This window comes from Amphiura filiformis, chromosome 11, assembly GCF_039555335.1.
Source record: "Amphiura filiformis chromosome 11, Afil_fr2py, whole genome shotgun sequence".
NCBI classification, from domain to species: domain Eukaryota; kingdom Metazoa; phylum Echinodermata; class Ophiuroidea; order Amphilepidida; family Amphiuridae; genus Amphiura; species Amphiura filiformis.
In genome coordinates this window covers 52,041,057-52,057,270 of record NC_092638.1, presented here as the reverse complement: position 1 = coordinate 52,057,270, position 16,214 = coordinate 52,041,057, and the positions used below count along the sequence as shown (strand labels likewise).

At 38.5% G+C, this 16,214-nt stretch overlaps 1 protein-coding gene across 2 annotated transcripts in view; it reads left to right on the top strand.

The window, feature by feature from the left end:
• Positions 1–16,214, top strand: part of LOC140164981 (uncharacterized) — a 128,662-nt gene that overhangs the window by 99,051 nt on the left and 13,397 nt on the right. The window lies entirely within an intron of this gene.

Here is a 16,214-nt window from a genome sequence, read left to right as displayed (position 1 = left end):
TTGTATCAATTTTAATACATTTTCCAAATTTCGAATTGCTTGGATAAATCGACTGCTTTGCGCTAGAAATGGGTAAGTTCAAATAGCTGCCCTGTGATTATTTGGCAATTCACACACAGTAAATTATACTCATCTACACATGGCAGCATTTTCACTTAACCACTTCTGGCACTGAGCAGACGAAATGTTACATTTTTTTTTAATTGCTAAGAATTTGAAGTAAAAAGATATGAAAAACACTGTTAAAATCAAAGGAGCTTATAAAAACAATATACTAAATCCCACCTGATTCTAGGAACTAGAAAAAAAGATATTAAAATTCCTCCCCGCTGAATAAAACCATCCTCCCGGATAATGAAAGAGGAATTAGCGTTAAGTTCGTTAGTTTGGGGTTGATCTATCAGTTGCAAGCCAAGTTTGTTATCTCGGGCTCACATAAATGGGATATTCCCGTTGAAATCCATACGCCACCCTATGGAAGACATGGCGTTAATCTCCCACACAGGAAGTGTGAATTTCAAATGGGAATACCCAAATGGGTGGCTCCATTTGACATTCACACTCCCTATATGGAAGATTAAGGTCATGTCTTCCATAGGGGGTGTAAGTATTTCTACTGGAATAGCCAAATGCTGTAGTGATGAGGCAGTGGGTGGAGAAGAATTTTAATTGCGTCTGAAGCCAAATAAAGGTCGTGAAGGATTTTGTGTTTTATTTGGAGGAGGGGGGGGGGTACTCAACTTTGGTTTGGGTAGGGGTCAGGCCTTATATTACGTATGCCTGCACCAGGAGCTAAAATGAGTTTCTGGTCCAATAGTTTGTAGTGTAAAATATTGGACACACCAGGAGCTAAAATTAGGCAACGATGGAGTAAAAAAGCCTGGGTGCCTGCTTAATATAAGCCTTGGTAGGGGTGTTCTGCTAAAAATTTGAAAGTGGAGTGAAGTGATTAGAAATTTGGACCCCATCAATTTTCCAGAAGTCAAAATTTTCGGCGAAATTTAACTATAGATAACTTTCTCCAAATTTTTGACATTTTTCCAAAATTAATTGAAAATTTTGAAAAATGACCCACCCTTATACCAAAATTAATCTAGAAAAAGGGATCATTGATATACCAAAATGCCAAAAAATGACATCTTGCGGCACACATCCCCATATGGTTATTGTGCTGAGTATCCCTTGGGGTTTGGGAGAAGTAATGTGATTTTAATGGCGACGTTGGTGGTGTATGAGATGATATAAAGTGGCTCGGGGTAAGTGGCATAATCATGCTGCCATAAATGAGGAGGGCAGTAGGCACTTTCAGATAAGTGAATTTCTATAGACACTTGTATGAAGTAGTTTAGGGGGTGGGGCTCAAAGGGGCCTGGGAGACGGGTTCTGACCAAAGGGGTTCAATCTTACAGTAATATTGTAACATTTCCATTAAAAAAAAAAATTTTCACCACAAAATGTTAATTTTCAGTATCAGATAAATGCCCTTTAATTTTGAGCCGAACAAATGAGGTGAAACAGAAGAAAAGTGAGATTTCATTCGAGCACCTATATTGACAATGGGCTATTCCATTTATAATCCAAATTACCCCTGTGGAAGATTTGGCTAAAGTCTACCACAGAGGGAGTATGAGTTTCGAACAGAATAGACAGTTGGGTAGCTTCTCAGCTCTTCTATCTAAAGTGGATCTTTTGTGAATTTTACCTTCAAAGGGCCAATTTTAATGTTTTTACCGAAAAAATTGGACCTTTTATGAATTTTCCTTCAAAAAAGGGCTTATTTGCAATGTTTTGACAAAAAAAATTGACTTTTTAAAATTCGGATTGGCATTTTTTTCAGGGTGGGGAGGAGGGTGATGGACCCCCAGGCTACGGCTTTGCATACAATAATTTTATACAGAAAATAATGCTTCGCCACAGTGGCTTCACCACAAATGCTGCAAGCAATTATTTGTGTCAAGCCTTAAAATTAGCTTGACTTTAATAGGCATTGTCAAGATCATACATATGGTTAATTTGGGACCTTGTTCTAATAAAAAATGTAAATAAAGGTTCATTAATTTTGCTAGCTGTGATCAAATAGCCATTAAAATGACATCCCACTGGTCTGGCACTGTGTACAGAACTGTGCATGTTGATTTAGACGCTCGCTGTGTTAGCAATCGGTGTGTTAATATTCAATTCTATAATGTGTAACTTGTGCTGCTAGAATAATTTGTTTCTACAGCATACAAATCATCAAGATTTTCCCTGACTACTCTTAGATAGAATAACAGCATTGAATTTGTGAGAACGGATTTGTTATTTTTAGAAATCCCAATTCTTGTGGTATCGGTTACAATAAAAATAATCAGTTGCGTTAAATAGTCAGTTACATTAAATAAGATATATTTTCCTTCTTTTAATTAGAAAATTTCCCAGAGGTTGCGCCTATTTGAAACAGCTGTTTATTGACATGATGAATTATTTCCTGTTACATATTGAATATGTTGGCATATTCAAATTTAAAAAAAATTAAAATTAAAGAAATAAGAATTCAAGTTTTAGGGGTTTCTAAATTTTTAGTGTGAGCACAGCATTTCAGGGAATGTAGTCAAATGGGGTACAGATTTTCATTGACAAATCTTGAATGTGGGAACAAGCTTTTGTTCAAAAACAGGGTGCGAATGGCAGGGGGTTGGTGGGGGGACGGCTAAATGCAGCTTGATTTGCTATGTTTAGCTGAAATCAGCATTTTGGGTTTTTCAATTAAAGGAGTATTTTGTGATTTTAGCAACCTCTTTGTCTCAACTTTATTAAAGAAAAGTAGGGGGATGAGGCTGTGGATCACGAAATGCCCCTTTTTACATTCAGATAGTGATTTCAGAACGTGACAGTATCTTGGAAAATTTGATCAAAATTAGTATTATGGTGTCTGAGATGATCATATTCACATAGCTGAAACAATACGAATTTTAAAGCTTCTATTTATAGGCATTTTAGTGACAAATGACTTGCTTTTGTTGATGGCATCACAGATTGCCAAGAGGCACCCTGCTAAAAGTGCATCAGATGGAGGTTGTGTGTAGTAAATAAGACTAAAGAAAACTGCCCTTATGAAAGCTGCCCTTTGTTAAAGTCAGATCTATCTAGGTCAGTTGTTGTGTGCAGTTTGAAGATCTAGCATGAAGTAGCTATATAGTTGATATGACTTTCTTGCAATAACACATTAGGTTGCATTGCTTTTTCCAAAAATCAATCATGGCTATTCATTTGGAAGTAGGTTGTAGGTCGTAGATGACCAAGAAGTATGGCGCTTCATTCTAAGAAATGTAGCTAAAGTCTTCCACAGAGGGAGTAGGAGTTTTGAATAGAATAGACAATTGGGTAACTTCCATTTGTAATACTCATTCCATTTGTGGAAGATAGGAGTAAAATCATAATACAGAGGGAGTATGGGTACCGAAATGATTAACCCTGACCAACTACATTTGAAAAACATACTCCCCCTGTGGAAGATATATCCAAAATCTTCCACAGTGTGGATTTTAAATGGAATAGCCCAATGCAGGTAGATGCAAATAGTATATTGGGTATTTTGGAAAAGAAGGCAAATAGTGAAAACTGAATATTATGCAATTATTCTAGAAGCGTTAGTGATTGTTCAACTTTGACATTTCCATGGTGCTGTTCCTTTGGGCTATTCCAGTTGAAATCCATACACCCCCTATAGAAGACATAACCTTAATCTCCCACACAAGGGGTGTAGATTTCAAATGGAGTCACCCATTCAGGTTACTCATTTAAAATGCACACTCCCTGTGTGGAAGATTAGGGTCATGTCTTCCGAGGGTTGTACCGATTACAACTGTCAATGTTGTTGGGCCATGCCCTTAATCTCCCACACAGGGGGTGTAGATTTCAAATGGAGTCCCATTCAGGTTATCCCATTTACAATGCACACTCCCTGTGTGGAATATTAAGGTCATGTCTCCCATAGGAGGTGTATGGATAACAAATGGAATAGCCCTTTGGTTTATCTACAAGAGAATGGAATGATTGAATGAACCAAATTCCACATTTTATAACATCTTTGTTGTCTTTAAATGAATAGCTAATGGCTTTACCCCAAGGCAACGAACATCGACTGCTCAGTGCCAAAAGTGGGTAAGTACAATAGCTGCCCTGTGAACATTTGGCAATTTACGCACAGTATAATGTACTCATCTACACATTGGCAGCTACATGTGGCAGCTAATGCACTTACCCACTTCTGGCAATGAGCAGTCAACATGAGAAACAGGTGAAAATTGGGTATAGACTTTTGGTTGGAGGCCTTATTAATATTGCAAAAATCATGTTAAAGAATATGTGGAAGGTGGTGAGTATCATGCTAGCAGTCTCGGCGTGCGATTCAAAAATCGCTAGTGATCATACGCTGGTGGCGTTTTTCGCAATCGCTAGCAGTGTGCAATCGCTGGAAGCTGACTCGCAACTTGACGCTCGTGCATTCAAGCGACTTATTTATTAAATATCGGCAGTCGCTTTGCCAATCAGCGAAGTAAGTGACGTCATAAAATAGGGTACGCTCCTATCGATTGTTTAGTATGGTATGGCCTTACTTTAGGAGGTAATGGTGGAGGAAGGGTGGAGTGGGCACACCAGCTTTAATTTAGGTCGGTCGGGGATCACTACTTTTTTGGAACACAACCTCGTTTCTTGAAATTTTAGACCAATCATGTCCTTATCAAAATTGTATCACTTATACTGCCTTATACTCGAGTAGTCTCACACACACCCACTTTGGTTGGGATTCCCGCCGGGGGTTCACTTGGGATATTATTTGGTACACATGCTCGTCACAGTAAACATCGAAAAAGGGTTGAATTTTGACCTGCTGGCGTAGGCGCCATCTTTGGAAAAGGGGTACCTTATAATCTTCGACATTTAGGGTTGTGATTTCATCCCATCTTCGACGTTAAGGGTCACTTATTTGCAGAGATGGTTCTGGAGATGGTTGGCCTACTCAGGTAATAATCCAAAACAAAGAAAATGAATATGAACGACTCCAGTTTATTTTCTTTATTAGTAGGCCTACTCATATTAAGTGAGAAAATTGTCATATAGCCTACACATTACGCCATTTAGGGGTCCGTTTTAGTGTCTTATGCCATTTAGGGGGTAAAATGTCTAATATCTTATGCCAATATTAGGGGTGAAATTTGCAACCCCTGAATACGCCATTTAGGGTCGAATTTTGAGATGCTGTGATAAGCATGGGTACCACTATTAGTATGCGAGTGAACCTTTTCCTAGGAAAATTGAGTTTATATGCTTTTCTATGGGGTTGACCCATAATTTTCATGTCAAAAAGGGGGGCCCTGAAATTTTTGAGGTCTGAAAAGGGGGGGGGGGGGGGCATCAGGCCCCCCTAAGGGAGCGATCATTATTTATGACAGAGGGGGAATGGGAAAATTTAGGGGAACACGAAAAATTTTTTGGGTCTTTAGGGGGGAACCTGAAATTTTGAGTTGAACCAGGAGGGGGGAGTGTGAAAGTTTAAATGGAGAAAATTAGGAAAACAAGGGGAACGCGAAATTTTGAGCGGACGCGAGGGGAACGCGAAATTTTTGTCAATATTTTTTCCAAAACGCCCATTCCCCCCCCCTGCCGTAAATAACGATCGGTCCCTAACAAGTGTTTGTGAACAGTCCCTTATTAGTATAAAGTAAGTGGCTTAAGACCTGATTGCTGAACAAAAGTAGCCTTTGGAATAACCAGGAATCAAATCAGAGATTGCATAAAAATTGAGAAAACATAATCTGAAACGGCTATGGCAGACTGTCCCTCAGAAAAACATTTTCAGGTGAAATCAGGACTGAAAGGATGACAATTTTAGTTAAATCAGCCTTTTTGGATACTATTTTCCTTCAAACTAGGTCAAAATTCTAAATGATCATGTCTTGGTCCCCTCGGCATACACAGGTTGTTACGAGCCTGCCTCAAAGGCATAACATGATGAGGCTTCTGATCATTTTCCATATATACATTTCCGTTTTCAATATCATTGAGTAAGCATGCAACTTATGAGTGAAGATAATTGGGCTATTCCAGTTGAAATCCATACTCCCCCTATGGAAGACATGACCTTAATCTCTAACACAGGGGGTGTAGATTTCAAACGGAGTCACTTATTCAGGTAACCCCATTTGAAATTCACACTCCCTGTGTGGGAGATTAAGGTCATGTCTTCTACATGGGGTGTATGGATTTCAATTGGAATAGCCGATTGGCTGATTTACCGCTCACATATCAAATTTCATCCCTTATATGTACTCTACCGCTCAGTTATTGAATATTTAATGAGATAACAACCCACCGCAAAATTATGTCATGATGACAAACTCGGACAATAATGATAAGCCTTCAAATAATGACAGGTTCATAATTTGCCCTCGTATATTTCAAGTACCGTAATCATATTCGGAAAGAGACTGGATTTGGAAAATGATAACACTAACATCTCCACGTATTTGTTTGAGCTATTTGGGAGGTCTATTTTTAACCATCTAAAGTGTCTGATGGATCGAGAATAGTGGTTGATGATAACAAGACAAGACAACTGAACGAGCATCTGATGGCATCCGCATGTCACATGGTACGTTCAGACGGCTACTGTCTAGAGAATTGTTGTACCAACTTGGTGTAATGGCCTAAAATTGGTTCAAACATAAGTTATGTTCATACCATTGGCAAAAAAAATTTACGGGAATGTACCACACAGACTTCACGATGCTGATTTTCTCTATACCTACATATTTTTTGCTGTTTTGCAGCCCATCAGTATACCAATTTTTCACATTATTATGTTTTGATGGATCCAAGTTGTGATATAATATTGGATCCAAAACATAATAATGATAAAGTTGGATGCTTTACGCCCAATATTTATTGGTCTCGCTATGCGTTGTAAAATATTGGACTCGACTACGTCTCGTCCAATATTTTAAAACTCATAGCTCGACCAATAAATATGGGCTCAACCGATCCAATTTTATATCAAAATGCACCCAAATAACATTCAAATTTTTCCAAATTGGGTGCTTTTAGGGGTACTTTTCCCCAAATACGCCCAATTCGGCACACTGCTCATCAAGTACCCCCTCCGCGGTAGTAGAGAAGTGTGCATCAGTCCTGTAGCCAAGATCGATTTTGAAGGATAGCGATAAGGACTTCCAAAAGGTAGACCTTTTGTGTGACAATGGGTTGGAAGTTGGAATTGTATGCATGTGGACTGTACATTGTAACCATGAGTGGCTTTTTCGCTCAAGAAATTGACCTTTTGGGCACATATGCAGGAGAGAGTAGATCTTCAGGTAGATTTAGGAGTCAGCGTGTCACACCCCAGCAGCAGTCTCTTGACTTATAGAGGGCCTGGAACAAGTACATGTGAAGAGTTCAATTTGGTACATGATGTGATGATCTGAAGGCTGCCTGTTGTTAGAGAGGATATATTATACTTCCCACAATGTACTCTTTTCAGCATCAGACGTCTTTGCTTGTAGGCTATGCCCGGGGGGGTCACTCCCATTGTGGCCTGTACATCATCCGCGATAATCAACTTTTGAAAAGCACCCTAAACAAGGATTTAACCCTTGGCTAAAACAATACCCTAAACAGGGATTTTATTCCTTGCATCAAATTTCATACCCTAAATTTCATTTCCGCGTATTAGCAATTGCAATTTTGCTACCCTTTTCCCCAATATTTCATGTTTATGACACCCTAAACGTGTTACGCGCGTATCGTGCTTACCCACGAAAAACTACTCTTTTTACGCGTTTTCATTATCGCGGATGGTGTACAGGCCACAATGGGAGTGACCCCCCCCCCGGAGGCTATGCAGATCATCTTTAGTAACAAAAATACTTCATTGAACAAGAACATGCTAATGTTACAAATTATGGTACTTTATGGTTAACATACCCTGTTTAGCTAGTCTCTTCTCAACATGAAACAGGCATGTTTTACAGGAAGCCTGTGTAATGAAATAAGAGTGTTGTTTAATTTCATGAGGTGGCATAACAGTAACATGTTGCAAAGGGTTCTGGGAAGGGTCAGATATCTTCTCTGGCCTTTTGTATTGATATTGCTGATGAGGCTACTCTGTATAAATAAAATGTAAATAAATAAATAAATAATTTTTTGTCAAGAGGAGAAAGAAGGAAGTGGTTTACCTCTAGGTTGTTTTGTCATGAGCTCTGTAAACTTGGCTGTATTTCATGCTTATGCAAACCTTGTAATGCACACTCCTTTATATAGTGTATGATATTGATAATCATTACGGTTTTGCCGTGGCAGAAGATATACAATTTCAGTCGATTGGCATGATCCAATTTGCTAAATATCACAGAGCATTGAGCAAAGGGGCTTTATAAGGAATATTTATGTGTACCCCCAGGGCTGAATTTTCAAACTGCTTTGCCAAATTGGCTTGCTTTCCTCCTGCTCTCAGCTTGCCAAAAAGATCCTTCCTTGACTTAAGTCTTGGCATTGCGATCAAATTTGCATTCTTTCTTGAAGGAATTTCTATCATGATTTCAAGATAACTTCAAAGTCATGGAAAAGCCCGGGGTCACTCCCATTATGGCCTGTACACCATCCGCGATAATCAACTTTTGAAAAGCACCCTAAACAAGGATTTAACCCTTGGCTAAAACGATACCCTAAACAGGTGTTTTCACACCCTAAACAGGGATTTTATTCCTTGCATCAAATTTCATACCCTAAATTTCATTTCCGCGTATTAGCAATTACAATTTTGCTACCCTTTTTTCCAATATTTCATGTTTTTGACACCCTAAATGTGTTATGCGCGTATCGTGCCTTCCCACAAAAAACTACCCTTTTTACGCGTTTTTATTATCGCGGATGGTGTACAGGCCACAATGGGAGTGACCCCCCCCCGGGTGGAAAAGATATAAAAATCTTGATTTTCAAGTGTGTCCTGTATATGATATGAAATTTGGTTATCTTTGCCCCAGGACTTTGTCATCCTGAAGACCAAAAACCCTAGAACTGTGTTACAACCTTGGACGACTTATTTTAAGGGGGGTGGTCACTCAAATATATGTAAGACAGTGTAGGAGTTGTTTTTCTTGAGGGGGTCAATCCAATATCAAAGCACTAGCCATATCGACTGCTCGGTGCCAGAAGTGGGTAAGTGCAATAGCTGCCATGTGTAGCGGCAATGTGTAGATGAGTACAATATACTGTGTGTAAATTGCCAAATGTTCACATTGTAGTTATTACACTTACTCGCTTGTAATCACTAACCAACCTTCAAAACCTACCCTAAATAGCATAACCATTGGTAGCAAATTTGCTATCCTGAATGGTAAAACTGTAAACATTTATAATTGAAGACCGAAAAAAGACTAGTTTGCGTATGACGTCCTGTCGACCATACCAAAAATGCTGTACTGCGCAGGTCAACAACCAATCATGCCGCGCATTTGCCCTGATGTCAGATGCACACTCTCTCTCTCTGTGTCAGGTGGCGCTGTGTAGCACTGCTGTGGTCTTCACAAGAGTACGCCATCTCACTCGTTGCACCTTGCATTCCTTGGTTAGAAACCAGCTTCACGTCATTAGTCCAAGATGTTGGTGGACATCCTCTTCCTCGCCTGCCTTCCATAGCCCCTTGAAAAATCTGTTTTTCTACACCTCCATGTTTCCTGACAATATGGCCAAAGTACTTCAGCTTTCTCTCCATTATGCCGCTTCTGATGGTTAGACTTGTACCAATCTTGTCGAGGATCCAGGAATTTGTTCTCCCGTCTTTCCATGTCATTTTCCACGCACACTAATCTTTTTGATTCGATCTTCAATTATAGTATCCTAATTATGTTGATAGGCGGGAAATGGACGCCTAATTGGTAAACATGCTGATGCCACTGTATATGCTCAAATTCTGCCCCTAATTATTTGCTTTTTTTATCGACACTGATCCATAGCACTTTGATATGCGAGTCGCACCCCCTGTGTAATCATCACCCAAGATGTTTGTCGTTTTGTGAACATAGACTCTTGATGGCTGGCTGATAGCATGTGTGACCTATTTCAGGGCTTCATTTGGAGGGTCTTCAGAGTGTGTCTCAAGTATTCCTTACTCTTAAGATGTTTGTTATTGTGTGAACATAGACTCTTGATGGCTGGCTGATAGCATGTGTGACCTATTTCAGGGCTTCATTTGAAGGGTCTTTAGAGTGTGTCTCAAGTATTCCTTACTCTTAAGATGTTTGTTATTGTGTGAACATAGACTCTTGATGGCTGGCTGATAGCATGTGTGACCTATTTCAGGGCTTCATTTGAAGGGTCTTTAGAGTGTGTCTCAAGTATTCCTTACTCTTAAGATGTTTGTTATTGTGTGAACATAGACTCTTGATGGCTGGCTGATAGCATATGTGACCTATTTCAGGGCTTCATTTGGAGGGTCTTTAGAGTGTGTCTCAAGTATTCCTTACTCTTAAGATGTTTGTCATTGTGTGAACATAGACTCTTGATGGCTGGCTGATAGCATATGTGACCTATTTCAGGGCTTCATTTGGAGGGTCTTTAGAGTGTGTCTCAAGTATTCCTTACTCTTAAGATGTTTGTCGTTGTGTGAACATAGACTCTTGATGGCTGGCTGATAGCATGTGTGACCTATTTCAGGGCTTCATTTGGATGGTCTTTAGAGTGTGTCTCAAGTATTCCTTACTCTTAAGATGTTTGTTATTGTGTGAACATAGACTCTTGATGGCTGGCTGATAGCATGTGTGACCTATTTCAGCTCTTCATTTGGAGGGTCTTTAGAGTGCGTCTCAACATCTATGGTCTCAAGTATTCCTTACTCTTAAGATGTTTGTAATTGTGTGAACATAGACAGTTGATGGCTGGCTGATAGCATGTGTGACCTATTTTACAGTTTCATTTGTAGGGTCTATAGAGTGTGTCTTTAAACAAATTGACTTGAATCTGGTGTTCTGACATGTATGGCTGGCACAGTTTATATGGTTTCATAGCAATGTGGGTGATAACAATAACATGAAATGCAGCTGGGATTATACCACATTTTCCCCCTATTTTTCAATACCTAGAAATTACTGTGTTATCATTGTCATAGTGGTTGTGGTTTCGTAGGCAACAGCAGACCTGAGGGACAGTCCTGCATCCTGAAGAAGAAAAAAAAGAGGGGGGGGGTTACCAAGTGTCCAACATTTTCCAAAAATCTTTCTATGGTAAAGTATAGTAAATTTAGAAATGTTCCACATTTTTAACATATTTCTCTCATTTGTCCCGCTTTCTGACATTCAAAGGTTGGCAGGTCTGCAACAGTAAAAAGAGGCCCCATCTAATGATAAGGCTAACTGTCAACTCCATATTGACATGGAATTGACATGGTAACATCTCGTGGCACTTGACTGATTTATATTAAATTTGGAAAGTGAAAGGTGGTTAAGTAAATGGGCTATTCCAGTTGAAATCCATATACCCCCTATGGAAGACATGACCTTAATCTCCTACACAGGGAGTGTGGATTTCAAATGGAGTCACCCATTCAGGGAGATTAAGGTTGTGTCTTCCATAGGGGTGTAAGGATTTCAACTGGAATAGCACATTCAGGCAATCCCATTTGAAATCTACACCCCCTGTGTGGGAGATTAAGGTAGCTGACTCGGTTCAAACATGCACTTTGGGAAAAAAATATTTAAAAAACTTCTCATAAAAGTATGGACTTCCCAAAAAGTATGGATGTTCATAGGGGGTGTATGGATTTCTATTGGATTAGCTCATTTTGCCTTAAGGCCAGAGTAATGGAAGACACATTCGCCCACGACCGAATTTGAGATTTTTTGATATTTATCAACATTAAGATGTATTCTTTCACTTAAAACTGATAAAATACAACTTGCTAATATTTATTCGTATTTTTGCTTGATTTATTTCACTCTTTTCAACTCTAAAAAGTCACATGGCTCAAGACAGCTTAGTAAATTGGCGGAAATAATGAGTCAGAAATGCGCTTGTGAATCACGAAATATTGTGATTACTGCAGCGATTCGCGTCAGCGTGACGCAACAAACTCTGCGGCGTATTTACAAGTGTGAAAGTCTTACCGTTTTAAAATTTAAGGACGTTTTGTGCATAATTTTGACATTTTTTTACTCAAACGTCGATTTCTCAGAGTTCACTTTTGACAATATTATTGCGATTTTTGTGACAAGATAACTTTCGAAAAATATGCAAGCAAAGGGTAAACTTTTTGCACTATCCTTTAGAGTACATCAAAGTCTAGGGAAGGTTTTTCATTTTTCAAAATATTTGTTTTAAACAAAAATATACACCATTATGTGCAATTTTTAGCTTAATAGAGTGACAAAATGGCTTTTTTCACATGTTTTTTCAATATTTCAAAAAAAGAGGAATTTCAAAAAATAAAAAACCTTCCCTAAGTTCATGTCTCTTGTTCATGAAAAGCTAACTGAATTTTTTTTACTCCGAACGGATTTTTTTTAAAGTTGTCACAAAAAAATTGGGGGTAAAAAAGTGAACTTGAGATTTTTGAACAAATCTGAAGTCACCATGGGGTTCCTTGACTCATTTCCTTTCCAAAAATGTATAGTTTTATATACTTTGGACATACAATTCAGAAATAATGAAGCTTGAAAAGGTCCATGTTCTCTCCCATTACTCTGCCCTTAAGTGTGCGAAGTCCATTTCTTCTCACTTTCTGTGAAGATATAAAAATAATACTGAATCAGATTTATGTCGTACAAGTCTAAAAATTTACTCGCGTTAATAGACGTTTTTATCTCAAGATTTCATCAGTAATCATCATCAGCGCAATAACAGATAAAATCTTCCGTACGGAGATGATACGTCTGAAACATGAGTACATTTCTGGACTTGTACAACATAATCTGATGTTTAATTCTATCAGTCCTGATGTACTTATTCAAAGAGATCAAATTTATATCAGTAAAGAGATTCATTTGGTAGGATTGTTGAGATCATAAACTAATACTTTTGTTAGCCGAATTCAAGGAAATACTACTCACGAATCTGAGCTTTCGCCATCTTGGCTGATGGCTTAATCACAGATGAACTGGTCCACTGCTTTTCCCGCGAGACTTGGTTGCTACCCGCGAGACTTGGTTGCTACCCGGAAGGGATGTTGATTTTAGCAGTGGGTCATATACATGATCTAGAAAGTGTGCACCTTCGTCACAGTTGAGTGAGTTCTTGCCCCTCCTTCAGATTTGGATGGCCTCCCTGACTCTCCTTGTGAAAGCATTATAGTCTCTGTCGAGTAATTTGGCCCCCTCCCAGTCGATGACATGATTATCTTACGCTATGTGGTCTGTTATTGCCAATTTGTGCTGCTGTGGTGGAAAGCTTTCTGCTGGCTCTAGTAAAGTTTTTAGTAGCAATCTTTTCGGCATCTTTCTGGTGTTCTTTCTCTCGTACCCCAAAAGGCGGTACCTTTTATGAGTGATGGCAAGACCATCTTCTTAAAAAAAAAGAAGAAAAAAACAGCATTGGGCTATTCCAGTTGCAATCCATACACCCCCTATGGAAGACATGACTGTAATCTTCCACACAGGGAGTGTGAATTTCAAATGGGGTTACCTGAATGGGTGACTCCATTTGAAATTCACACCCCCTTTGTAGAAGATATAGGGAGTGTATGGATTTCAACTGGAATATTACCCAATGTTTTAAAGCTGGTGAACAACTGAAAGCTTATTAAATGCAGTATGTGGTACAATGTATGGGATATTATTTTCTTTTTCTCTTTTAATTCCAATTTATAATGTCAAGGCAGTATCCAATACAAATAAATCCTTACATAAATGCCACATATTGTAGATATAAATGTACATCGACTGCTCAGTGCCAGAAGTGGTAAGTGCAATAGCTGCCCTGTGAACATTTGGCAATTTACAAACTGTAAATTGTACTCATCTACACATGGCAGCTGCACATGGCAGCTATTACACTTACCCACTTCTGGCGCTGAGCAGTCGATATTTAGTAGGTAAACAAACCTGTGAAAGGGACTTGGTTGATAAACCCACAATCTAGTTATGAAAAAAAATTACCCTTTCTGAGACCTTTAACAAGGAAACAAAAGTGGACCATTTGAAAATTACATTAGCAGTGCATGTACATTTGTAATGAGAATGGCAGGTTTGAGATAACTAATTTTAAAGCCATCTGTGAAAATAATAATGTGGTTTTTTTTTTCAAACCTGATTTTTTTTGCATTTAATATGTGTAATGTTTAAACATGTTCCAACTTTACACCTTATCAGCATCAGCCAAATTTGTTGTGTTTGTAGGACAACAGAGCAATTTGAATTCAGAAATTGTGATAATAAATCTCGCACAGATCTCCATGGTAAAAAAAGCAAGTGTTTGTTCTTTCATTTTACCTGATTATTCCAGTTTAAAATGGATGGAAACCTTCATTAGGGCATTTTGTGATCCACAGCTTCACCCCACACTTTTCACAAAAAAGTTGAGATTTTATACCACTGGAAACTTCTGGCTACATAATGTTTATGTACATGTACAAAATATTTTTTTGCAGATTAATTCGTTTAGCAAAAATATCATGAAATTTGTGTTGCGCCAGAACAAAATTACAACACATTGTCGATGGAGCAGTGTAAAACACATAATCACGCATTACTCGCAAACGCAAAATCGGAATCAACTGAAATTTTGGGAATAAGCAATTTTCATGGATATCTACTGAAAATGTCATAAAAAAAGGATGCTATGAGCACAAAATACTCCTTTAATAACAGTTATGACTAATATTATCTTATCATTTTTATGAAAGAATAACAGAATTCAAATTTAACAGAAATCCCATTTTATAATACGACTTTAAAGTTGGATATGGATTTGCTTGTGTTTCTGTGTCAGACTAGATTACCCATCAAAAGTAGGCAACGCCACCAGGGACGCTTACATTGAGTGTTTTCTTAAGTCTGGATAAAACATAGATAAAAGACAGGAATCAGACAGAAAAGTAAGATATTCTAGAATTGCTTTAATGGACCAAATGTTTAGATAACCGTAAAGAAGTCACTTTCTCTCTGAACATTTTAGCTTGGGAGGCAATTGAGGCTATTCCAGATAAAATCTATACACCCCCTATGTATGAAATGACCTTAATCTCCCATACAAGGGGTGTAGATTTCAAGTGGAGCCACTCATTCAGGTAAACTCATTTGAAATTCACACTCCCTGTGTGGGAGATTAAGGTCATGTCTTCCACAGGGGGTGGGGGTGGATTTCAACTGGAATAGCCTGTTCTTATATTACCAGTATACCAAGAAGGGTGTAAGTGGCTTCTTATGTCATTGTACTTACAACTTACTTGCCTTCTTATGACGATCCTAACGAAATGCTTTTATAACAAAAACTGTGTTTAATGTTAATTTCTTTTGATTGCAAGAAAAACTGAATTTCGTTTAAGCTGGATGGATGGTGCCAGGTGTGCCACTCTAGTATGATGCGTACATATGTGACTGCATTTTATTTTCCATGACTTCCCCTAAATGTGTTTCTTCCTACCAGTAAAAGTGTCTCCTAAAATCTCCAAGCAAGTTATTGGTCAAAATTGTAACCTATTTGAAGTCAATTTATAAAATTTGAAAATTTACCCTAAAGTAGTTAGGCATGATCAGAAAAAATATGTTTTTTGAAATGTTTCTTGAAAATCAGTATTTTTTTTACTGTGAGCTCAAAAACAAACCCAGTCAAATGGTTAAGTTGAGTTGGACATAACTGTGCAGAATCATTCCCCAGATTCTGGTGCTGAGTCTGACATAAAACTTGCCCGTAAGTTTCTTAGGGCATTGGTCTACAGTATGGGGTGTGTACACAGGGTGTATAATGTTTTGTAATTAAATAAATAAATGTAGATATTTATATAACGCTTTAAGCTGTAAACAGCCTCAAAGCGCTCTACATTTATTCCGCCATCATTAGAATATGTCGGAACCGTGTTTGCAGCCTACAAATGGCGCAGGGTTCATCAGTACAACGACTGTGACTACCCCAAATAGCTTCCCATTGCACCTGGGTGGGGTGAGGCAAGCGAGGCAAAGCGCCTTGCCCAAGGGCGAAACACGGTGGTGGGACAGGGACTCGAACCCACGCACGTCAGGTAAGCTCTT